This window comes from Tamandua tetradactyla, chromosome 4 (assembly GCF_023851605.1).
Source record: "Tamandua tetradactyla isolate mTamTet1 chromosome 4, mTamTet1.pri, whole genome shotgun sequence".
NCBI classification, from domain to species: Eukaryota; Metazoa; Chordata; class Mammalia; order Pilosa; family Myrmecophagidae; genus Tamandua; species Tamandua tetradactyla.
In genome coordinates this window covers 86,010,844-86,038,230 of record NC_135330.1, presented here as the reverse complement: position 1 = coordinate 86,038,230, position 27,387 = coordinate 86,010,844, and the positions used below count along the sequence as shown (strand labels likewise).

Sequence of the window (27,387 nt, the reverse complement as noted above, 5' to 3'; positions counted from 1 at the left end):
TAATCTCTTCAGGCTCTTTTCCATGTATGCATACATAGAAATGATCTTGCAGGATAATTTGATAACAATATATCTATATCTTTATAAATACACATATACATCTTGTAAACTTGCTTTTAAAAATATAATATGTTAAATATTCATGGTAACATGAGATGTGGGATTTGGGGCCAGGGATCTTGCAGACCCCTAGAAAGTCCTATGCTGGAAATAGAGGGCCACGTTGCGCTCTCTCCAATGTGAGTGTCTTTGGAGTGCCGTGTCTGGAAAATCCTGGTATTGGCTTTCCCTCGTGGTGAAGCAAAAATAGTTATTTTTTCAGTCTTTTTTTTTTTTACTTGCCAAAGATATCCAATTTATTATATCAATCATGTCTCTCTTTCTGCATATTATGGGCTCAGAGACTCCCATGCTTTAATCTCAGAATTTTAGTCAAGAAGTGAAGTTAAACAGCCACATTCAGTCTGCTAAAGCTGCCAGAATGCAGCACACCAGAGATGGATTGGCCTTTAATAAGGGGATTTATTTACATACAGATTTATAGCTCTTCAGAGGAAAGACCCCTAGCTAGCTTTCATTTGGGTTTCTCTGTTACCTGGGAAGGCACAGGGGCAACCTCTGCTGGCTTTCTCTTCTGGCTTCTCGGTTCCTATGGCCTTCCCCAGGGCAATTCCTTTCTGCATACATCTCCAAACACCTGGGCTGGTATGCTGAGCTGTTTGGGCTGTGCTGTGTTGAGCTCACTTCTGACCTCTTTTAAGCCTCCAGTTAATTAAATTACACATCATTCATTGCAGAAGGCACTCCCCTTAGCAGACTGCAGATGTAATCAGCCACAGATGAGTTTCACATACTGATGATTTAAGCCCACAGCAACAGAACAAAGGGGCATCATCACCTGGCCAAGTTGACACCTAAATCCATCAGAAGTCACAAGTCATTTGAAAAGATTTCATTGTTTATTCATGTCTTAGAGGCATTAAGTAGAGTCCATATACATGGTCTCTGTTAACATCCTCTTTCCTTCCCTGCCCCCCTTGCTACCTCCTCTTAGCTGCCCCAGAACCTCTAAAGCCACATGCCCCCCAGTACCCTAAATGCTCTTATCCCCTAGTCATAAGTCTCTCTAGCTGAAGAATGAGGATACACTTCATTATATAGATTGACCTGGCTTCTCTCTCAGCAAGAAATTTTCTTCTGTGCAGAGGAAGGGGTGGACATTCAGTGGCAAATAGTGGATTCTGGCTTGTGGTCTAGTGAACAAGCTAATAAATTTTGTACCAGACATTTTTTAAAAAGTTATTTTCACCTGCTATTAAAGGTGATCATAATTTGAACAAACAGTATACTAATTAATTAAATCAAACTAGTCCTAGAAAGTAAGGGTTCTGTCATCACTACCCAAGATAGAAAAAAAAAATAAGACAGAGCAAGCACTCTGAAACCTGTAGATTGGGGGTGAATCCTACCTCTATTAGTAGCTGTGTGACCTTGGCCAAGTTCCTTAACCTCTCTGAACTTCTGTTTCTTCATCTGTAATGGAGGGTAATAATATCTTCATGGGTCTGTGCCTCTTGAAGAGCAGGCTTCCATACAGTGACCCCTCAATAAAAAAGGGTGTCCTCCCTTCTCTAAGGCCCCCTAGGGAGTTCACCCAAGGGTGCTCACAGTGGCTCTCAACTGAAATTGCCTTTCAGCAGCTAAGTCAGTGTCTCTAGAAGCTGTGGCAGTGGCATGGGTGACCTGCTTTGTGGCTGCAGGGGATTTAGGTGGAACAGCTGTCTCAGCGCATAGATGGCCATCTTCCTGTGTGCACCCTTGGGCAGGTCTCCCCATCTTGGGGTCCCCCAAAGCAGCTGGGGCACAATCAGAAGGCCACTGTTGCCTTGGAAGCTTTTCCAAGGGTGGGGCCCCAGAGATGGACTCTCACATGTAGGGCAAAGGAGGCGGGGGAAGTCAGAAGAAGGCCTGTTCAGGGCAGCCCGAGACTGAAAGCGGAGCAGGGGTCTGCGCCTCCCTCCCCCAGCCGCTCGCTGCCCAGGGCTCCCCGGAGAAGTGCTCGCCTGCAACCCGTGGTGCCGGACACAGGCGGAGGGACACAGACGCGGGCACCTCGACCTGCCGGGGCGGGAAGGCGGCGGCGGCTCCCGCAGGGCTCTCCGCCCGGTCCCCCGCGCACGCGGTGCCTGGCGTCTCCCGCGAGGTCTGCCGGCCTGATCTTCAGGCTCCGTCCCGAATCGGGGCACTTCCACCGCCGCCACCATTCCTGGCGCGCTCGCTGCAGTTGCTTGACGGGCCCTCCTCTCGGCCTACTCCGACCTTGTCACATCCATCAGGTCCCGCGGGCGTGTGCTCAGAGCCCTCCACGGATGTTTGGTGGTTCAAAATCCAGAAGCTATACAGGGGACCTGCAGGGAGCCTGACAGACACCCCCCCACCCACCTCCTGTCTACAGGGGGCCTGCAGGAAGCCTAACTCCCCCGCTCCGGTCTAAAGGGTCTTGCAGGGAGCCTGACCCCTCCCGTCTCCCGGGCCCTCCCCCAACGCAGATCCTGTGCCTGCCGCTGGCTTCGGGACGTCTGACTTCCTCCGCTTCTCTGCCCGCACTTCCCTGCCCTGCGCTGGCCTCAAACCCAGCCCTTCTCAGCCGCCCACCGTCCGTGGCCGCCAGCTCGGCTGGGAGCCTTTCCCCCTTTCCCCCGACCCCACGCCGCCCTACTCTCTGCCTCGCCTCCTTCGAGTTCGGCTCCCGAGTCACCTTCTTCATGCGACCCGCCTCTGCCCAGCCTCTGCAAGCCGGGCCCCCGCCGAGCTCTCCCACCCCTGCCCTTGCCACAGCCCTGAGCCCCCGCCGCTGTGCTCTAAGATCTGTTGCCCTGCTAGGCCAGGCCCCGGGACTACAGCGGCGCAGCGGGAACAGGGCTCCTGCTCCTGAGGGCACTGGGAAAACATGATGCAGTCCATGTGTTCAGTTCAACTGTGGGGACGTTAGGAAGGAGATGACCAGATGCTGCCAAGGGGACACAGGGCATCTGCACAGCTGGATCGGAAGAGCAAGGTGAGTGCTGCTCTGGGCCATCTGGAGGGGCGGCAGGGGGGAGGGGAGGGGGTTGGGCGGGAAGGGCTGGTAAGTGCCACAGGAGACAGGCTCTCCCATTCCTGCAACTCCACCCCATGTCAGGCAGGTAAATGTCCCTTCTGGACCCTCAGGAGGACGGTTCCTTTGTGCATTCTGCACAGCTCCACAGAAGAGGGGTGTAGCGGGGCAGCTGCCGGCCAGGATGCCCAGGACCGGAGCACAGCTGGAACTCCCTTCCCACCAGTCCTCCTTCACTCTCTCCAGCCTCCTCGGAGCATTCCCCAAATTGGCTGCCTGTGGTGCCAGGGTCAGCAAGTCAGCCTGGCAGGAGCTGACTGAAGGGAAGTGAGGAGGTAAGTTGTACTTGCACAAATGCAAAATGCTGTGTGCACAAGATTTGTCAGCATACTATGGTTTATAATGACAAAAGACTGGAAACAACCTAAAAACCCATTAATTGGGGACTGGTTAGATGAATTAGGTAGTGACCACATAATGGAATACTGTCCAGCATTTAAAAATAATGAAAATGCTCTTTCTATAATGATATGACACAATCTCCAACTCGTATTGCATAAATAAACAAGTGTGGAATAGTGTATGTAATAAGTTGCCTTTGGGTAAAAGGGATGAGAAGAATAAATATATATGCAGCTGCTCATTTAGGCTCAGGATCTCTCTGTAATTTGCACTGGACAGTGGTAGGTCACTGGATGACTCTGGGGGGTGGGGCGGAGAGATGCCCGGGAGTTGGGCTCTCAGTGCTTCTGAATTTTGAACCACCCAAAGATCCCTTACCCACTCAAAATTATAAAATCAAAATGGAAAATTTACCCCCCAAATTCTTTACAGATGTGACTGTGATTCTGCAATGAAGAAACAGCTTAGGAAGGTTTTATCAGGGGCCAGGGAGAGGGGAAGGGGCTGTTGCAATCTGCCAAATGAGACATACAGACACACGAGACCTAGACAATATGACTGCAGCCCCGAAGAGCTCCAGCTGCTTTATTTTGTATCATTTCTTACAGCTCTTTTGCTGACCAAGACTGTTTTTCAGTATATTACTCCCTTGCTCTCTTGTTACTTTCAATCTAGCCTCCCGGATATCTGGGTAGCAAAAAGGAAACATTCCATACTTCATGTGCGAAAGTAGGAACAAAACAAGTCTGTTTGCAGAACATGTTCTTCCCCTTCATCCCCAGATAAGGCTCATGGCCAGGAGCTCACTGTTTCCAGCAGACCTCCTCAAGGCCACTCTGAAGCCAGTAACTCCCAATAAATTCCGCAGGTTTTCTATTAACCCTTGGCTCCTACAGGGGTGGCTCCACCTCAGGCCCCAAGGCCCTCTCAGGGTTATGACTAACAGATATGGAGGGATTTGATTGCTTTATGCACCTTAAAATGTCAAACAAACATAATTTACTCATCAGTAAGAGCTTAAATTGCAAGATTAATGTACTAGTTACAAAATGGATTCACCCCATGGTTTACAAATGAAAGGAATGATTCTGGGGACAGACTTCCTTCTGTGAAAATCTGGGCACTTCAGTTGTCCCCATCAGAAGGCCATAGCTGAGGAAGCTGACTCCACAGTAGGCCCTGCTCTGGTTAATCCTCTCAACCACTGTTTTATTATCTCCTTTTTAAAGAAAGGAAACTGAGGTTCAGTGAGGCTGAGCAGCTTCCAAGATCACAGAGCCAGAAACTGGGGGAGATAAAATTTGATCTCAAGTCTATCTGAAATCTGCCCAATTAGACTACTGGCACTAAACTCAGTAGGTTTTTAAGGGTAATTTTAAATCGTGCAGCTTTTCCAAGTCTTGCTTCAACTAAGGAAAGTACTAGGAAAGTATTGATTACACTAGCAAAACTGGAAAGCCAAAACAAAAGGTAGATATCCTTGGAATTGACTACATTGTTTTGTTTTCAGTAGTCAGATGTCACGATAGTCAAAAGACTAACCTGGAGCACCCCTGGTGTGCATAGTCAAGTGTAACCCTCACAGCCACCCTAGAGATATGACTCAAAAACCTGTGTTTTAGCTGCTGCACACACTGCTGCATTTTTCACAGTATTTAGAAGACCTGTGTTCCATATGACATAGAACCAAACAATCAGAGCTGGCAGCAGTGGTAAGAGATCATCTGTTCCAATTCTCTCATTTTACTGATGAGGAAAATGAAGCCCAAAGATGTGAGGTGGCATGGGATCCCAGACTCTTAATTCACAGACTTATTAAATCTGTGGTCTATGACCACATCTGATTCTAAAGATTTTGAAATATACTCTGAGATTACTTTATCAGAACTTCTGGAATGGCAGTTCTACTATCTCAAATGGAACCAGAATGGCATTTTACTCAAAAGATCTAGATTTGAGCACAAATGCTAATATCCTGATGACAATTCTAAAACACTTATAACAATTTAAAAATAGTTCAGATATTTTTCTCATTTTTTAATTGTGAAATATAACATATATACAAAAAAAGCAATACACTTCCAAGTCCATTTTAACAAGTACTTATAGAACAGATTTTAAAGTTTGGCATGGGTCACAGTTCCATGATTTTTTGTTTTTCTTTCTAGCTGCTTTGGAGACCAACACTTCTAGCTCTACCGGAGACACACAGAAGTATCAATATAATGATTCAGCACTCATACTCATTTGTTAAACCTGACCTTCTCTGTATAACTCCACCATCACCTTTGATCTTTCTTCCACTCCTTACAGATATTTGGCTATTCCCATTCTAACTTTTTCATGTTGGAAGGGACTGTTGATAATATGGGATAGGGAGATGGAAATTAGTGTTCTGGAAAGACTGGCCCTTCTGTATTCAGGACTTACCTGGTCCAGGCACCCATCTGGAGGTTGTAGGTTTTGGAAAGTTACCCTAGTGCATGGAACCTTTGTAGAATTTTATATAATGCCCTAGATATTGTTTAGGCTTCACAGGAATAGTTCAAAGTATCAATTTTTAAAACTCCTAGAAGAAAATATGGCAAACTCAAAGGATATAAATTTAATATACAAAAGAAAATTACTTTCCATATACCAACAATGAACAATTAGAATTTGCAAATAAAAACACAATACCACTTATATTAGCTTAAAAATGAAATAATGAGGTAGCTCCAACAAACTATGTACAGCATCTATATATGGAAAACTACAAAACTCTGATGAAAGAAATCAAAGAAAATCTAAATAAATGGAGAAATTATCTGAGTTCATGGATTAGAAGACTCAATATTGTTAACATGTCAGTGCTTCCCAAATTGATCTGCAGATTCAATGCAATTTCAATCAAGATCCAAGCAAATGAGGGCCCCTAGTCTACCAAGATGGAAGCATATGATGTTTCAGGGTTCCATGCTCCCAGATTATTTTTTTTAACTTTTTTTATTGTATAATATAAGATTTATACAAAGCAAAGAAAGAAAAACAATAGTTTTCAAAGCACTATTCAACAAGTATTATATGACAGATCTGAGGGTTTGTCATGAATTACTGTACCATCATCTCAGATTTTTCCTTCTAGTGCTCCAGAACATTCAGGGCTAGAAGGAATACTTTTTTTTATCATCACAGTAGACTTTTTTAAAATCTTTTTTTGTGAAAAATAACATTTGTACAAAATAGCAATAAATTTCAAAGCACAGCACAATGAGTTGTAGAACAGATTTCAGAGTTTGGTATGGGTTACAATTCCACAATTTTAGGTTTTTACTTCTAGCTGCTCTAAGATGCTGCAGATGAAAAGAAATATCAGTATAATGATTCAGCAATCATACTTGTTTCTTAAACCCTACCTTCTCTGTATAACTCCACCATCACCTTAGATCTTTCTCCCACTTTTTAGGGGTTATGCCTATTCAAATTTTTTCATGTTGGAAGAGCTGAAAGTAATAAGGGGTCAGAAGATGGAACTAACTGATGCTCTGGAGAGGCTGGGCCCTCTAGGTGTCAGGACTTATCTGGTCCAGGGACCCATCTGGAGGTTGTAGGTTTCTGGAAAGTTCTTTAGGATTCACTTGAATGATTTTGGTTGGGTATGGCAAGTTATGATAGGTAGCAATGTCTAACTGGAGTTTGCATTTGAACTCTCTCAGCCACTGATACCTTATTTCTTACACTTCTTTTCCCCCTTTTGCTCAGGATGGCATTGTTGATCCCAGGGTGTCAGGGCCAGACTCATCCCTGGGAGTCATCTTCCATGCCCCCAGGAAGACTTTCACCTATGGATGTCATGTGTCATGTAGGGGGTGGGCAATGATTTCACTTGCAGAGATGGGTTTAGAGAGAGTGAGGCCACATCTAAGTAACAAAAGAGGTCCTCCAGAAGTAACTCTTAGGCATACCTATAGGTAGGCTAAACTTCTCCACTACATACATAAGCTTCACAAGAGCAAGCCTCAAGATTAAGGGCTTGGCCTATTCATTTGGTTGTCCCTAATGTTTGACACAGTATCAGGGGTTTCCCTGGTGGTAAAGCATAACAGTTTCATCTTTTTTCTCCAATCCCTTAAGAAACTTTGCCAATACTTTTTGATCATCTGCTTAACATATCCAGGCATTACATTAAACTATACAGGATCAAAGGCACTCACTTTGATTCTGGGCTCCCTGTGTTTCGATTGTTTAAATGAGCTACGTAGGCAGGCTGAGTTAGATTACATGCTACAGAAAATTTAGGTTCTGGACAAAATAAACCTTTCTTCCTTTGGTCTCAAAGAGTATGTAAGGTTCTAAAATATACACAATGTGTTCAGAATGCTTTTTACTCCAAATCTTTGAAGTGAGGAAACAAAGCTGACTGAAAAGTTCAACTCATCCACATTGAGGGCTATAAAATGGGGCAGTGGTGACTGGATAATCATGGGGATGTCTGGTAGAAAAGATGAGGTGATGGGTTACTTTATATTGTGAAGGAAAAAGCATAAGGACATGGGCATAGGATAACAGAATACTGAACTGAACTATTTGAGACATAAGATGGGGGAGATGTAAATTGGCTTAGAGTGCAAACATTTACTGACATCTGAGCAGGGCTGTGTGGAGGTTGGAAGAATGAACTATTTTGCTGTGTGCATAGGCAGTCACACCTCCCTCCAGAGTGCAGGGTGGAGCCTGCTAATTCATCAAGTTCTCTTTCTTGATGAAGCCACACCCAGTATCCATCATTACAATGACAGCCTATTTGCCCTTTTTGGGCTATCTGAATGGCAACGACTAGATCTGCAACTGAGTCCACCTCCCTCCTGGCAGCAGAGCAGATGGCTCCTTCTACCACACTAGGTTCTCAAATAAACCTGCTTTTGTAGCTAGAGGAGGGCCGGCAAACCTTTCTGTAAAGGGACAGATAGCATTTTAGCCTCTGGGGGGACACATGTCTCTGTCACAACTAAAATCTACTGTTGTAACACAAACAGCTCTACGATATGGACATGGATGAGTGAGGCTGTGGCCAATAAAATGGACATCGAAATATGAATTGATTATACATTTCAAGTGCCAAGAAATAATGTTCTTTTGATTTTTTCAGCCACTTAAAATGTAAAAATCATTCTTAGATCACAGGCTGAATGAAAATAGAAAGTGGGGTGGATAGTTTCTAACCCTTGTGCTAGAGTTAGATTTTTCCATTTATTCTTCAACATTGTAAGCATTAACTATAACTGCTCAGGCCTCTGCACTATTACTACATCTATTCAAGTGGTATCATTTTCATTTGTACTCATTCTCTGCATTCAAGCATTCACTTGGCACCTACTCAAATGCAGGCACTGTGTTAAATTCTTTGGATGCTGAGAAAAAAATCAATCATGGACCTATTCTTGAGCTGCTCAAAATATATTATCAGAAAACACACCCACAAATACAGCTAAATATGTAAGATATCTGAAGAGTTACTTTCATTAGTTTCCCTGGGCTGCCATAACTAAGTACCACAAACCAGGTACTGCCCATTTGAGATAGCAGAACTGCCATTCCAGAAATTCTGAGGGCACAATCAAGGTGTAGGATTAGTTCCTCCCAGAAACTCTGAGGGAGCATCTGTCCATCTTCTCTCCTGGCTCTGGTGGCTGCTGGCAATTCTTGGCATTCCTTGACTTTTATCACTCCAATCTCTGCCTCCACCTTCACATAGCCTTCTTCTCTGTGCATCTCTTTATCTGTTCCCCTTCTCTTCTCTTACAAAGACTTGTCACTGGATTTAGAGCCCACCCTAATCCAGGATGATCTCAAGATCCTTAACTGAATCACATCTATAGAGACCCTTTTTCCAAAGAAGACCATATTTATAGGTTCCAGGTGGATATATCTTTTGTAGGGCCATTAAGGGTACCTATAAGCGTATGGCCAATGTTATCTGGAAGGCTTCAGGAGTTGACACAAGCTGATCCTTGAAATATGAGAATGGAGTTCATCATATGGGCCCCAGGGAAGAAAGGGATAGCAGCTCAGGCCAGAACTAGCCTGGCCAGAATTGTGGATGTGAGATGCCACATGAAATATCTATAAGTAGGAAGCAGTTAAGCCTGACTGAGCAATAAGAGTGAAGGCCAGAGAGGTGTGCAAGGATTTGATTGTGAATGGCTGTTAGTGTCATGATCTGGCACTACTGGCTAGAAGTTTTGATAGTAGCTTCTTCGATTTTCTTCTCTAGATAACCATTTTAATTATATTATACCGCAGATAAGTCTTCTCATTAAACAAGAAGCAGATAATCATTTGAGAGGCTTCACAAATCATGAGATATAGATTTTGTGATTTAGATTTTATGATCTTAAAATAACAAGCATATTAGTTTTCTACTGCTAGTGAGATCATGGCCTTCAATTTTCATCCAGCAAGTCCCTCTTATACTCACTCTCCTCCCAGTGTGAACGGCTGCTCCTCCACCGACACTCAGCAGCACACTCTGCATCATGCCACTGTCTCCTCACTCTTAGAATCGAGCATCAAGCAAGAGGAAGGTTTTCATTGTATTATTACATCCACACAGTAGCAATTCAAGAATAAAATTCAAGTTGACAAGATTACTGGTCTTACTGTACTGAGAAGATTTCAAAAATAACAAAAATTATGTACATAGACAAATATGAAGAAAAATACCATTGAAAGACCCAGATCTCTCATAAAAGAAGGGAAAATTATGTAATGTGTATATGCATTCCCCCAAAATATTTAGTGGGCGAGGGATTTTTGTGTGGATTTTTAGAAGCCTAAAAACAAACATAAGTAAATCAAGCCACACTTAGAAAAATGAAAGCTGATTTTTATTTTATCATCAACAGCCATTCTTTAAACATGAACATGCATATGTAATATTCTACACACACATCACAGTTTTTAACATAAGTTATAAAGGTTAAACACACAACATACATCCTTACAAAAAAGGTCAAAATGCAAACTTAAAATTTTAAACAAAAGTCTTACTAGTTTCAAAAAAGTTTGTGTTGGGTACCATTCTGTACAACACAATTAATTTAAACATTTTTCATTTTGGCTGCACATGAAAGAAGCAGCAGTAGAAAATAAAGTCAGTGAGGGCTTTTAAATAGCAGAATAGGCAATTTTGCCATGCAGGAGAAGCAATATTAAATATTAGTTTTCAAAAGAAGTCCACATTTAAAAGTACTTAGTTCAAGTCACAGAATTTTTCTCAGTAGAGACCCCAATGCAATACATAATTAGCTGCCTTAGATGACCTGTTTGAAAGGACAGTATCCCTTCAGGGTGTAACTTAATGATTTGGCACAGAAATGAAAAATCTTAAGAACAAGAAGAAAATGATTAAAAAAGAGGGGAGAGGAAGAGAGGAAAGAAATAAAAAGCAAGGATAAATGAGATAGTAATTGCAATCACCACAAAACTGTGCCTTCTCAGTCATTGCAGAATTCTGTCTTCTTTCTACAACAGATGCTTATTCCAGAACTGTTATTGCAGCATAGGTTTAATTTGCTTGGAGTAGTCTCATCATTCAAATGTTTTGTTGTGTACCTAAAAGTAAAAAAAATGGTCAGTTTTAGGGAATTTTTTAAAACTCACTCTATATGGGGTTCCATAATTCTGACAAGATCAGCAATTGGTCAGACAGATCATCTCTCACAAAATTAAGCCCTTTAATTCCAGTGATAAATCCCAGGCTCTGCACAGCTTATGTTCCCCACCACTTTTATACAGATTATTCAATAGCTGTTTAATTGAAAAATATATTTTCAGAACAGAAAAAGTGAGACATCAAAACTCAGATTTATCTTCAACTTAGAACTACTTTTGAAAATGTTCTGGTTAAATTCTAAAAGTAAACAATTAGCTGTAAATTCTCACTCAGAAGAAAATTACTGTTCTATACCAAGGGTCAGCAAACTACAGCCTGTGGTCCAAATTTGGTCTGCCACCTATATTTTTTTTTTTTTTTTTTGCATGGGCAGTCACCGGAAATCAAAATGGGTCTCCAGCATGGCAGGTGACAACGCTGCCACTGAGCCACCATCGAATTGCCCTGCCATCTATTTTTGTACAGCTGCAAGCTAAGAATAAATTTTACATCTTTAGTGTTTGGAGGAAAAAAACAACATGAGAATAATATTTTGGACAATATAAAAACTATGAAATTCTAATTCCACTGTTTATAAATAAAATTTTATGGGAACACAGCCATGCATATTCATTTATGTATTATCAAATGTTACTTTCTTGCAACAATAGCAGAGTTGAGTAGCTGCACTAGAGACCATATGATCCACAAAGCTTAAAATATTTACCTACTCTCTGGCCCTTTACAGAAAAAATTTGCTGACCCTGCTCTATCCATTATTCAAAACACTCAACTATTATAGCCATTAACTGTCACATTCTTAAAATGTTTCAAGTCTCTAAATGCCTTATGTCCAGGCAGTTATATTTTGCTATAAAGAATGCAATTCCAAATTAAGCATCCAAAAAAAAATTAATAAGGATGATTGTCTCATGGTGATTCACAATGGGACTCTTTTAAATAGCAGAAATCTAACAAATACATATTTATTAAATACTTATTTGAAGTCTACTACATGCCAGGTGCTGTTCTAGGAGCTGACCACCTAGTGGAGGGAGTGAGATAACATATGAAGACGAATGTGGGTAAAGACTAGGAGTGAGATGAGGCCAGTGAGAGAGGTAAAGACCAGGTCACATGGAATTCTGCAGGCCATATGAGCAGTTTTGGAGATTTTTTAAGTTCCAGTGGAGGATGTGAAGAAGAGGAGTGATGTAATTTTAGTTATGTTTTGGGAAGAGCACTCTGTCTGTTCAGGGAGTACCATAAGGGAGCAGAAGGACCAATTCAGATGCAGTTACAGGGTCCCAAGTGAGAGATGATAAAGGCTTGGACCAGGGTAGCCTATGGAGATGGGTGTTAAATGTTTCAATGTGGGATACATTTTAAAGATAATTCAGACAGAGCTTAATGTTGGATTGATTGATTTGGTTTATAAGAATATCATTTTAAGCAAAGCACACACAAAAGGTCTTCCTGTGTTGAAGAAATTTAAACTCAATTCCTTTTAGGTTAATTTCTAATCAGTTTAAAGATTCAAGAAAGTACTTGTATTTAAGTAAATGTTTCAAGAGGCAAAGAGACAAATATGTGGTTATTAGGTACCAGATATACTCTCTATATACTTGGAAGTCATTTACAGACTGTCCTCACATTACTTAATAGAGACCTGGCACATAACAGCTGTGCAATAAATATTTGTGGAAGGAAGACAGGAAGGTAGGCAGCCAGGTTAGAAAGAAAAATCCATGAAGAAATATTTACATTAAGTGGTAGGTGATACAGCAAAGACTTAACCTTTCTGTTTTATTTCCTAAGTACAGATATCTGTATGTATATAGCTACAGAAAATCCTGATGTTATATGAAATAAAAGTTTTCAACATCTATCTCATCATTTCTGCCCCCCCATCCCTTTTTACAACTGGATGGTGGAAAGAACCAAGTAACATGCACCGTAAAATTTCCACTGTCAGAATATTTAATACCACAATGTACTGTGGTATTCAAAGAATTGGGAGTTCTTCCCTCTCTACACAGGACACAAATTCCCTCTCCTGTGGGATGATTGTTAGTTTCCAGTAGTGCTCAGATCCTTCCTTTGACAGAGCCAATCCAGAAACATCTTGAATCACCACACTCTTTTTTCAAGAAAAGACCAATAATATCTAATGTATGTAACAGTATCATAAAGATATATGGCATTATTTCCCTCTGTATGACAAAATCAAAGTCCTTTTCCAAGTGCATATCCCTACACATCAAACAAATGACTTTACAACTGAAGAAAAGGCAACTACTATTTGTCTTTACTCTTATATTTAATAAAGGAGGCAATTATCTAGTGGACCTTAATTCCCAGCTCTGGCTCATTCTTTTTCTTTCCCCTATATGATGAAAGGCATTTAGTTTGATTTCTCCATGTGTAAAAGATAGACATGACTTGCTGTTTTCTCTTAATCACATGGTTTAAGTTGGAGGTACTATATAAATACGTACTACAGAAAAGCATTTAAAATAACATATATATACATACATACTCCATATAAATCTTCTGGTCATGAACTGTTGGCTTTGAGGAAAATGGTGAAGTGAGCAACTGTGAGTTAACTGGCTATTCACTATAGAAGAAATCATTCAGCAAAGGCAAATGTTCCATATTTTAGAGGTGTAAATAACAACACTTGTATAGAACTTTTGGAGATTTCAAAATGCTTTCTTAACAATCTCTCATTTAATTTAAGCAGTGTTCCTCAGAGCATCAGAATTATCTGCATCACCTATGGTGTTTATGTAAAACTTAGGAGTCAGAGCCCCACCCTAGGCCCAATGTCAAGACTCTGGGAATCTGTATTTTTCATACTTATCCAGGAGACTCAAAGCACACTGAAGTTGATTAAAGTGGTAAACTTAAGACTCAACAGTAGAGCATAAAGTATATGGAATTTCAAGAATGAAGTCATGAATTTGAAAACAGATTCCAACATTTACTAACTGCATAATCTTGAGTCTCTCAAATGCTTAAGGTACCACCACAAGCTACCCACACCCACTGCTCACCCACCTACCTTACAGAGCTGTAGTGAGGAGTAGATGAAGCCAAATGAAATTGTCTTGTAAATTTAAATGTTGGTTACTACATATACCCAAGTGAAATAATAAGAACCCAGCACAGAATACACTTAACATGAACAGAAATAGTTCAAGAGTTAGTTGCCTCCTTCAACAAAGTTTTATTTTCTAATTTCCATTATACATGCAGAAAGTAAACTTCAGGGGAACCTGCCTCTATGGTTCTTTTTATCCCTTTCCCTCAAACACAGATAATTATGTGAGAGGCTTCAACACCATCTTTCACTTATGGTCACTATCTTCTTTTGCCTTAATTCTATAGAAAAAGTCAGAGATAGAACTATCCTTAAACTTTGAAGAATAAAAGTGCACTCTGGGTTTTTAAATTAAAATTTTAAATGTAGGCCAAATAATATTATAACCTCCCAGACTCCAACTACATCTTAATTAAAAAAAATATCTCCAGTCACTTGCTAGCTTTGGAGAGTCCCAAATCATCAAGTAATGGGCAAATCATCTTTTAAGTCAGAGAAATTATATTGCCCATTAAATATCCATGGTCAGGATGTTATAGTGCTGAGATTTTCATTTTAAAATATTCCAACATTTTAAGGAGCTTCAATAATTAAATCAATTATGTCTAAGCTGAAAAAAGACATCAAATGACTTTATTTTCATTATAAGAAATACACAAAAATAATAAATGTATATTTGGAACACAAACAAGTATTTACAGCATATTAAGGGAAAAGAGCTGGGATTAGAACTGTTTGTAGTACAGTAATATTTTGTAGCAGTATAACTATTATAAAGAGCTATGCCTGTCTATATGTGTAAGGAAAACATTCTGGAAGGATATATACCAAAATATCAATAGTGGTTTATCTCAAAATGATGAGAGATGATTTTTTTCTTTCTTTAAATTTTCCTGTGTTTTCTGAATTTTATTTATAGTTAGTATGCATTACTTTACTTTAAAAAATGAACAATAAACAACCCCTGCTTTAAGAAGGACAGAAAGTGAAAGCCAGAATCCACAGCTAAGAAATGAAGGTGCCACTCTCCCTGCCTTATTTCTCTCTTACACATACACCCACACACAAATAATACTTCCTTATAAAAATATTATAGTCAAAACTGGGAGCAAGATTACCAATAAGCAAATGAAATGTTCATATTTCTAATCTAAAGATTTGCAGTCATATTCTTTATCCTCTTCACATTTTGAAGCAGTTTCCTTACAAATTTTTCTAAACATTGACATGTGTACAAATTCATAGACATCTACTCACCTGAGAGCATTTAGAAGACCTTCTACACTATTAGGAGGCTGGTCCTTAAGAACTTTGATACAACCTTTCATCTAAGGAGAAAAGAGAACAAAAAGATAAAACATTTGTCTTTTTCATACAACATTCATTTTCAAAATATCAATACTTAACAATAAACTAGGTCCAAAAATGGGAAGTTTTAGGTTGTATATATGTTATTAGAATAAAAATTCAAAAACTAAAACAAAAAACCCCATATAACTGTATAACATAACACAAAAGACTGAACCCTAACATAACTTATACAGTTCATAATTATAGTAACATTGTTTCACTAATTGTAACCAAGGGACCATACTAATGCAAAATGTGAAATTCTGTACTTTCTGCATATTTCTGTAAGCCTATAAGTGTGCTAATAAAAAATAGTTTTTTAGTCTAGTAGAGGTGGAATGAAAAAAATCACAAGTGTAATTATATTTTATAATCCTTAGAAAAAATAAAGCAAAAAAAAAAAAACTAAAGCAAAACAAATGAAATAAACCAAGCACCACAACTACGGAAGTAGTGAGAGATTGTATATCAAACAGGTTAAAATATTATTCTTAGGAAAAACTACCAAATATGTTATTACTTTTACATAGTCAACAAAAACTTTCTGAGAACTTCTGTTGTGCACAGTATTTTTTAAAAAGGAAAAAAGATCCCATGCCTGTAAAAAGTTCAAAGTATATCTGCAACAAATGCAGTCTTCAATCAGTCAAGCTGAAGTATCACCCCCACTAGTGAGAAAACAAAGGGCCAGCTAAGGGAAGGCTCCCTGGAAGAGGTGGATTTTAAGTGGAGTTTTAAAGAGTCCATGGGGCATGGCTTGACAAGGAAAGAAAACACTTCTAGACAGAGGAGCTCCAAGACAAAAAATTCATGACACAGAAGACAGACAGGACTTTTGCAGGGCTGAAAGGATTCACCAGGGCACTCAGAGAGGACCCTGAGGGCCAGGATGATTCACTGAGCACTCAGAGACCAGGCAACAGGGACTTGTCATAGGTTATTAAAAAAAAAGGGAACAACTCAGTGAGATTGTATTTAAGAAAGTCTAACACTGGTTATTGTTGGAAAGTATAGCATAGTAGAAATAACTGGCTTTGGAATTCAGAGAAATGTAAGTTCAAAACTTCATTCTACCTACCATTCACTATAATCAAATTTCTTAATTTCCCTAAACTTTCTTTTCTTTATTAGTAAAGGAGAAATACCACCACCTACCCTTCATAGACTATTTTCAGAGTTAAATGGAAGAATAAATGCTAAATTCCTGGGGCATAGTAATCAGTAAATGCTAACTCATTTCTCTTCAAATGTGATGAATGTGAGAGGAAAGAATTGCTAGATCATGAACTAACTGACTGGAAAACATTCCTCACAAAAGGTTAGAAAGCTGATGAATTGATATGAGATGATGATGAGAGAAATGACAAGAGTAATCAGAAAAATGCTGTATTTCTAATATATACTTTTATAGAGACAAGGAAAGTAGAAACCCAGGCCACAGCCACAAATTATTATAATTGGGGGGTGGGGTAAGTCAATTCTTCAGCCTCTTTTCATTACATCACACTACGACTTTTTATATAAATTTGGAAATAAATTTTTGTTTGAAATGGCCTTTGGCCAAAGGCATTAAAGGGCACAATAAAAAATTTCCTGTATCTTTGTATTTTAATGGGCAAATATGCAATAGGTCTACTTACGAGTATGAGATTTCTTCTGCACTCCAAAGCTAATGCATATTTATCCCTCAACTGTCTGCTCCTCCTGTTTATGTGCTACAACAGGACAAGAGACCAAAATCCACCACAAATACAATGTAAAGTATTAACCTGCACTCTGTGAAAGAGTCTATTTTGCCAACTCTTTAAATAAAAATTCATGAATTTACAAAGGAAATTCTTTGGAATTACAAAAAAACAATGTAACTTACATCAATTTTTGAAGTTTTGGCAAATGCTCCCACTGGATGTACGTGGTCATAGAGTATTATGATGCACACCATGACCCGCAAGCAGAACGACACTGTCTCCTCATTTGTGAATCTGCTTCTGTGCTCCCTGGAAGGTAGAAATGTGTGGGTGGATGAGGCACATCACAAAACTCTGAAATGAGTAGATTAAACTGACAGTTGATGTTGCAAGCCTTACCTACCTACCCATCAATCTCCAAAAGAGATACTAACATTACAGCCCTTTCTCCACAATGAGATCTCAGAGAGATACAAAAGGGACAGTTTTCACCCACATATTCTAGTCTCTGTTTTTAGTACACTGACTTCTTCTGCTTGGCTGAGATCAATGTTAGAGAAATCAAATGTTCCTAAGTACAAGTTTGGGACATTATAATTAATATTATAATAATTATTTCTGTGGTTGCTATGTTATATATGTAAATTCATTATTACATTAAGGAATTCAGACCTATGTAAAAAAAAATAAAAACTGAGAACTAATATTAACAGAGAAAGGGAATATGAAGTACAACTGTAGCTTTCTAGCAAAAAAGGGGAAATTCTTTACAGAAAGGGATAAAGAACATTTGAGAAGCAAACAGAAGAAGCTGTCAAACTCACCCCCTTCAGCCTGACAAAATCTCCATTCTGATCAACGTACCTTAATCTCACTAGTGTGAGGCACCTGAAAACCTTACGTTTCACCTGAGTTACAATTATGTTAATTTTATTTATGTATTATGAACATTCACTACCTTGAATACTTAATTTCCACCTTCTAAATATGAAATGCTCAGTACATTTTAAGATATATCAATCATTTGGGGATTATTGCTCAAAGGGTGTCTCGAGCATGACTCTGCACACACTAGCCATGGTGCTCAAACAATCTGTAGTATTTTCTATTGGTAAATTTTTATTCTATAAAAGCATATACAGAACAAAAAAGTTGAAGTGATAAAAAAGTATTACTTAAATGTAATTTAAAACCTAGCATATCATGAAAAATTAGCCACTTTAAAATCTGGTTACTAAGCCCAATTTTCTAAAAAATCATGTTTCTACCCAGGCATTGTTCTATACTTTGGGGCTGCAGCTATGAGCAAGAGTGACAGCCTTCCCTCTTCCAAGAGGCACTGACCGACATTCTCACTGGCTGGACGAAAACGACAACCAGGCAGACAAGGTTCTGATGTTGTAGAGCCTTGTAAGTCATGGGCATTGGGAAGGTACTGAAAATATTTTAAGCAGGGAAGGAAAAGAACAGGACATATGTTTTAAGAAGTCCACTTGGCTGCTATAAGGAGAAGGGAATAGTGGGGCAAAAGTGGAGGAAATAAGAACAGTGAGAATAGGAACACAGTAGTCTGGGTCTGAGGGTGGTGGTCCGAACCGGAGAGGGAGCAAGAGAGGGTTATGTTTTCAGACTCAGCACATATTTTTGAGGGAGACCCATTGGATAAGAATGGATATAGGGGGTGAGATGAAAGGAATGTAGGATGATAATCCCCAAATCTGTTGCTTTCACAATGGAACTAATAATTCAGATAGAAAACACCAGACAAAAGGAAAAGAAAATTCAGAGCTTGGTTTGGTCATGAAATCACTGAGTGTCAACTACACATCCACAGAGAGATTGAGATAGGCAGGTGGGTGAGCAAAGGTAGCCCTCAGGGAAGGGCTGGGGCTCCATATGGGATTCTATCAGCTTTAAAATGGTAATATTTAAAGTCATGGGATTCATTGAGATTATCAGATTTAGTCTTACAGTTTCAAAATAAGCTAGTCTTTCAATTGTGATAAAAAAAGTAAATGATGAAAAATCCAATAGCAAAGTTAGAGCAGTAAAAGCTATTTCATATAAGTTTTACCATTAAAAATACTTTAACCCAGAAAAGCATTGTTTGCAGGCAGCTAGAACAATAGCAATGTAAAAAATAATTTCCTTACAGCAGGCTTACCTGTGATACAAATTTTGTTGTGGCATTACTTAAGGTTTTCAGCATTGGAGTTGCCTCAGCATAAAACAAAGACATTCGATTTGCCAAGTCATTATTTACTTCATTTTCTCCTTCTGCCTGTATGTGAAGAGCACTTGGCATCTGTTCATAAGTTATTAAATATGAAAACATTTATAAAAGGACACAGTGTGTGTCATCATAATGCTTGTTAACTTAGCCTAATGAGTACTTTTAAAAAATTCTATTTTTAGACCTTCAAGTGCATATGACACCTAAATGTTCCTTAAACGAAAAGACCAAAAATTACATTAAGCATTTTTAAAAGACTAATCACTTAAAATATTTGGAATGATATCAAGCAACTAAATAAAAATTCGACAGATCTGCCTACTCTATGCAAGAGATTGTGCTAAATGTTCTGGAGGGTAAAAAAAGATGATTATAACATTGTGCCCTGCTTTATGAACACACAAGTACCTATGCACAGCCATAACATGCTAGAAAAGGATTGCAAGAAAGATCAAGTTAGACTGGAAGAAATTAAGAAAGATTCATGGAAGAGAGCCTTTCACAGGTGATGATGAGCAGGTAAACAAGGGATTCTAGCCAGGCAGAAGAAAGAGCATATTTTCAAATCACTCAGTAGAATGCAGTGCAGTAGGGATGTAAATGGTGAAAGATGAGGCTGGAAAGGAAGTTTTGGGTCAGACTGTGGAGTGCCCTGGATCTTAGCTTAAATTCTTATTTTTCTTCTTAAGTAATGGGGAGTCATTTAGAGTGTTACAGGAAAGAAAAGACAAGTCAATTTTCTAGAGAAAGTTAACTGATGATAGGGGGTACAGTACTCTAAAAAGGAAAAAGAATCACACAGCTATAGAATGACTGCCAAAGAGATTGTGAATGGGGCTCTCACTGATGTAGAATTATTAGGAGATGAGGAAGAGATTTGAAAGATATCTCACTTGACAAATGACTGAATTTACCTCTAATTAAAGAAGGTAAAAAGACTGCATAAAGGTGACTTTAATGTTTTTTGGCCTTGAGTAAAGGCATCTGGTAATCTTAGAAGACTAAGTGTTTTACTTTTATTTTCTTTTACATGGTAGGTATGACAATGACAGATGGTAAGGTCAGCTCCATGCTAGGCACTGGGCTATGCAAAACCCATGCTTAGAAAGTAACATGCTTCATGGAAGGGAAATCTTTCCTCCTCACCGACAATCTTAGAGCAACCACTTCATAAAATATTTATTTAAAGGAAAAAGATGTCCCCTCCCCTTTCTTTTAAACCTCTCATGTCACTTATTGTTCCCTCCACTGTTAGAGTATTTCTCAATCTGCTATCTATTTGAGGTTAGAGCTGATCTTTGAAATTTCTCGTTTTAAATTTTAGTTACCACAGTGTAGGTCCTCAAAATACCTAGAGAAAAAGATAATATTTTTTTATATTTAAGGTTTTACTTAATGGTACTTAACTCTGTGGAAGTAGAAAGAGGTATTAAACACTTTGAGAAGAGGAATCAAGAGGTTTAAAGTCCTAAAGAACCCAGAAGAGACTATACTAGTTATGGAATATGCATGAAGTAATTTTCTCCAACAGCCATATAAAGTTCAGATGTGTAAAAAAGCTATGACCTCTCATTCGCCTCTTACTAATACTAGTATTTCTCCTACCTCAGGTCAATTTGCCCTTCAGACTTATTGTTCTAAGAATATAGGGACAAAGTCCCCATACCCACTTATTCACAAAAATTTTGTACAATTAAAATGAGAACAGAGAAATTTTGTAATTTATTGAAGTACTCCTAGGAATCTGAAGTACTGAGAGGAAAAATAGGTAAACACCATATGGTTTGCTACATTTTGTTCTCTCCTCCACAATAATTAAGTGGCTCCTCATTACTAACTTTATTACTAGCTTTACAATCATCAGAATGAATGAGCAAATTAATGAATGGTTGACTAAAAATATAAAACTGAAAAATCAAGAGCTGAGTTATTCTTACCAACCCATAATTTAAAGCATTTACTTACTGGAGCATTATTAATCCTCATACAACTCAATGTTCTTCTATAATAACTGAAGTCATTCTGTATGGCAGGATTTGTCATCTAAAGAAGACATTTATGAGGGAAAAGTATATTAAGTAATAAATGCTAACATAAAACACAGATTAAAAATCTACTAAATAGTTTTAATTAGTTCTGTAACATTCTCAAAGTTATACTACTATTTTAAGAACTACAACTGATATCATCCAAGATGACTTTTTATACTTTAATTAGGTAATGCTGTACAGCACTTACTGAAAATATAAGACTATGTGACTATTTCAGTCACAGTTACAATACTTTCCTTCTTCTTTTCAATAATTTCAGATAATATACTAACAAGACTGCTTACCAAAAAAATGGTATTACCAAATAAACAAAATGAAAACAAAAATATATGCATATATGTTTTTCAAATATTACAATAAAAATATGTGCATTTGTTCAACAGGGCAATCTTCAAAAGAACCAAAATTTTATATGTAAATCAATTGTGCTTAACATATTAATGAAAGAGAACCAGCTGTTATCTATGATACAAAAATGTCTGAGTTAGGAATCCAATGTTTCTACTTTCTAGAGGAGATAACTAAGGCCCTGATGGTCACAAAATTGTTTACAACTCAGTTCTTCTAATATGAAATCTAGTGCTTATTCCATTATGCTCATTCTTTCTAAACAAAAGAATATTTACATTTATATTATAGCTTAAAAAAACAAATAAAATAGTTAAACATTTTTATACAAAAGAATGCTGGAAAAAACTAGGTATCAGAAGAAAAGAAAAAAACATTAGAAAATAAGGTCAATGTTACTGTTTCAGAGAATTTTAAAAATGAAGTTAAATGAAGACTGAATATTGGGTCATTTGCTATTTGCTAAGTTATATATCAAAAGACCCTCCACTACTTCTAAATACAGTTTCCCACTTTTCCTAAGGTCCAGTAGTCATTACTTCAACACACTCTAACAGGCTTTGCATTCTAGTGTCACTGAAGAATCAAGACTTTCGTAAAATCAGGGCAACAGAAAATTCTACCTTGATATCATCAAACCAGAGTGTGAAGTGAAGAATTTCTGCAAACTGTTTAGCAAGAGCCTGTTCTCGCTCTAGATGTTGGGCGGGAGAATATGGGGTACTTGTCAAGGCTCCCAGAAGACCCCTTAATGCTGCTTCTAAAGAAAAAAAAAGGTTAAAATAATTAGTTCTTGGTGTTTTTCTGATATTTGTTTACTAAAAAGCATATAATCCACAAATGTTATGATTTCTATTCCCATAAATGTTTTTTTATAAATCAGATTACCTAAATATACATTGTATATATAATAGAATCAAATAAAGTTCAAAATTTTACCATTGTATTGAATATACCTGACTGAATACTGTTTCCAAGTGGAAAAAAACTTAAAAAGGAACGAACTTAATTTTATAATTCTGTAAACTCAAATTCAAAATAATGCAGAATGCATGCAAAAAAATACAGAATGTGAATTTAAATTAAATATCAGGATCAAAGGGTAAATTTTATATTACTTGCATTATTCCCATACAGTAAGGAATTTAGCTTTATGAAATGGTAATTGTTACCTACAACTGAGGAACTTCTTTGATGATAACTGTACATATAGTCAAACCTATATGGCTATGTGGGCCATATATCCATTTGACTATAAGAATATACAGTCACATCTGTTCATGGATGAGTAAATTATCAACTGAGATTATGCTGCTTATTGATAAACACAAACTTTCACTTACTGAAAGAGAACAAAATATCTGGTTTAATATTATTTAAATATTATATTTATGTGTCTTAGAGCTTGGCATCTCAAGACTGTAATATAAATATTCAATTCATTACATAAGCAAAACAGTTCCTTTGAAATCAGTGCTATTTTTAGATGCCAAACTAAATATACTGGGTTTAAATGTGGAAATACTGATATTTCTGTAGTTAAATTAGTTACAAATTGTAGAATAAAAAAACCTTAGATTCCATTCAGAGAAAACAAAAGCTCAAAGAGTGAGAAGACAGTCTAACACTGATAATGAAATACCAGATTAATAATAAATATTTACTAATGCAAATTAAAACTATATATAATGCTAAATTGAGCTAACTGCACAGAGGACACTTAATGCATTCTCCCTTCAATTTTCACCACCAACTGCAACATGAGCAACACTTACCCCATTTCAGAGATGAATATACTGAGCATGAGAGAGTTTACAGCCCATGTAATAGCTAGCCATATTTCTTCTACTAGAATAAACTCTCTCACAAATAAGCAATGTTTTATATAACCTTCCATAACATTATAAAGTATAAATCTACTAATACTACTATGATGGTTAAGCTTATGAGTCAAAGTGGCCAGGTAATGGTGCCCAGTTGTCTGGTCAACAACAACTGGCCTGTTACTGTGAAGACATTTTGTGGACTTAAATCATCATAAGTTGACTGCATTTATGGCTGATTACATCTACAATCAACTAAGAAGTACCCTCAGCAATGAGAAATATTTAATCCAATCACTGAAAGCTTTAAAAGAAGAAGTGATGATTTCAACAGTTAGAAGAGAAAATTTTCATCTCTACTTCAGCCAGTCAGCTTTTCCTGGGGAATTCATTGAAAACCTTCACTGGAGTTGCCAGCTTGAAAGTCTTCCCAGTGGATTTGGACTTGTGCATCCCAGAGCCATGTGAGACACTTTTATAAAATTTCATATTTACAGATATCTCCTATTGGTTCTCTTTCCCCTGATGAATACAACTACCAATAGTAGGTACTTCTTTTTATGCCCTGGGCACTGACAGACATTATTTCTTATCCACACAATAATTTCAAGTGATAGCTGGTGTTTTATAGTAAATAAGGGAATTTATATGCCAGGCACTGGGGAAACAGAGATGAAGTGGACATGCTCCCTATGCCCACATGAAGCTTTATAATATAGAAAGAAGAAAAATAAAGAACTAGAATTGTGATGTGTGCTGAAAAGGAGAAGTATAAGCTACAATAAAAACCTATAAAAATGGGACCTCACCTAGTTGAAGGCTCAGGAAAGGACTTCCCTGAAGTGAAATCTGGGCAGAGACTGGACTGTGTACTAAGGATGAGCAGGAGTTTGCAAACAGATAGGACAGGGAGCCAGATCCTGAGCTGAGAAGAGCATGACAGTCAAGGAGCTAACTCCAAGACCAATATAGTTAGATATGGAAGAGGGCAAGGAGAGAAACTGTGGCATTAAATTCACATGTCAGCTTGGCCAGGCTATGGTGTCCAGTTGTTGGGTCAAGAAAGCACTGGTCTGATTATTACCATGATGGTATTTTTGTGGATTTAAATCATTAGTCAGTTAATAGCATCTATGGATGATACATCTATAATTAACAAAGGAGATTGCCTTCAGCATTGAAGGAAATCTCATTTAAACAGTTGAGGGTTTTAAAGGGAGAACTGAGGATTTCAACAGTCAGCAAGAATAGAGGATTTCAGCAGTCAGAGAGAAGAATTTCTATCTACTTCAAACAGCCAGTTTCTCCTGGGGAAGCCACTGAAACCTTCAATAGAGTTCCTAACTTGTGTCCTGCCCTACAGAATTTGGACTTGCCAATTTCCACAGTTGTATAAGCCAATGCCTATAATAAATCTCAAAATATTTACATATATACCATTCCTATCACTCTGTTTCTCTTGGAGAACACTGACTAATAACCAAAAGCTAAAACAGTATGCATATATTTTTGTGTGTCATATTAGGAACTCTGGTTTTGTCATTCTAGTATCCATTTAAACAGAGTAGTGACATCATCAGATTAGCATTTAAAAACTCCACTTCATTTGCCATGTGGAGAATGGATTGTAGAGGTATAAATGGTCTGTAGAGGTATAAGAGTGGGTATGAACAAGAGCAATTAGAGGAAAAACATTTTTGGCTCTTTTGAGATAATAGTTTACTTTCCCTAAGAGTCTATCCATGTGTTGATGTTAATATAAGAGAAATCAAGGTCGGAGAGATATGGAAACAGGAGAAACCATTTTAAATAAATGAAAGTTAAGAATTCTCTTTTTAAAAGAAGGAGAAATTTGATTTCATTTCCCTAGGTTTTATCAAGCCTTAGGGGCTAATTTCAGCATTTAAAATGCTCTATGAGTTTGGGGTCAGGTGCTTTGGCTGAGTTAAAATGGGCAGTGAAGGATAGCTGCAAGACTCTGTCCATGAATGGTTAATGCAGCAATGGTAGATTTATCACAAGGCAAACTCAAGATGACAAGGCTGTTTATTGATCTTGGAAGCAGCTAGATCAACTTCTTAATCTGGGGGGAGGGGATGAGGCCTGTACTGGTAGCAGACAGTCCTGCCTAATAATGATCTACCTCAAGAGAAGCAATGATGAAGGATCCCAGAAGGTGGTCCAAGGTCATTTGGCTGAGTTAGAAGAAAAGGAACATCAAAGTAAAGGTGATCTATGGACCAGACTCTGCAATAAAGTTCTTTAAAACAAAGTCATGTGGCTATGAGTCTTAGAAGAGGATGACAAGAAGGAAATTTATAGGCTATCAATTTGTACACATAAGTGTGCTGCATGAAACATCTCAGTAATCTGGGCAGAAGATAAAAAAGTATTTGCAGGGATGTATGGGTGGTTCAGTGGTAGAATGCTTGCCTTCCTGGGTTTGAGAGTCTTGGGTTTGATTCCTGGACCATGTACAATCCATCCCCAACACCCAGCCCCCTCCCCCCCAAAAATATTTGCAAACACTCCCTGAGAGATGGGAAAATGTGGAAATATTAAGCTTCCCCACCTGAGGAATTCCTTACATTCTCACAAACACTGGGGTTTAATAATTTAATAGGCCAAGCCCTCAATCTTGGGGCTTCCCCTTACAAATTTTACTCCTGCAAAGGAGAACTAAGCCTACTTAAAATTCTGCCTAAGGTTCATGCCTAGAGAACCTCTTTTGTAGCTCAGATGTGGCCTCTCTCTTTAAGCCAGCTCTCAGGTAAACTCACCACCCTTTCCTAAATACACGACTCCCTCGGGTATAAATCTCTCTGGCAACATGGGATATTATTCTCGGGGATGAGCCTGGCCCTGGCATTATGGGATTGAGAAAGCCTTCTTGACCAAAATGGAAAAGAGAAATGAAACAAAATGAAGTTTCAATGAATGAGAGATTTCAAATAGAGTTGAGAGATCATTCTGGAGTTATTCTTATGCATTATATAGATAACCCTCTGTAGTTTTTACCAGAAGGAACACCTGAAACTGTTGAAATGTAATCCAGTAGCCTTGATTCTTGAAGATGACTGTTTAACTACACAGCTTTAAGGTGTGACTACATGATTGTGAAAACCTTGGGCAGCACTCCCTTTATTCAGTGTATGGACAGATGAGTAAGAAAATAAAGATAAAAAATAAATAATAGAGGGAGATAAGGGGTATGGGATGTTTTGGGTATTCTTTTTTATTAATTTTTTGGAGTAAAGAAAATGTTCAAAAATTGATGGTGGGAATGAATATACAACTATATGATGATATTGTGAACCACTGATTGTACACCTTGGATGATTATATGGTATGTGAATCTATCCCAATAAAACTGTACTTAAAAGAAAATAGGTTACCATAATGCCAAAGAAATAAAGGCACCTAGTAGAAAAATGCAGAAATCAATGCTATGCAAGAAGGTTATCAGGAAAAATAAAGAAGACAGGCTGGTCCACAAACTAGAACAAGGAAAATGGGGGAACAACTGAATGACTAGGAAGAGGAGGCCCTGGAAAGAGTTCCCTTTTAGAGATAAGAGCCATTTATTCTCAATAGCTGCTATCTGTCTAGTGTCAAAGACCCCCCAGTCCATGAATTCTCACAAGAGAATCCAAAGG

The 27,387-nt window shown here is 38.2% G+C and overlaps 1 long non-coding RNA gene across 2 annotated transcripts; it reads left to right on the top strand.

The window, feature by feature from the left end:
- Positions 1-1,988: 1,988 nt before the first annotated feature.
- LOC143681172 (uncharacterized) lies at positions 1,989-26,414 on the top strand. 2 transcript variants are annotated; one of them, XR_013174439.1, is made up of 4 exons: positions 1,989-3,058; positions 3,211-3,432; positions 18,549-18,686; positions 22,432-26,414. It is a non-coding gene; the product is annotated as an uncharacterized LOC143681172 (long non-coding RNA). The 2 variants fall into 2 exon arrangements; XR_013174438.1 differs by having other exon boundaries at positions 18,549-26,414.
- Positions 26,415-27,387: the final 973 nt, after the last annotated feature.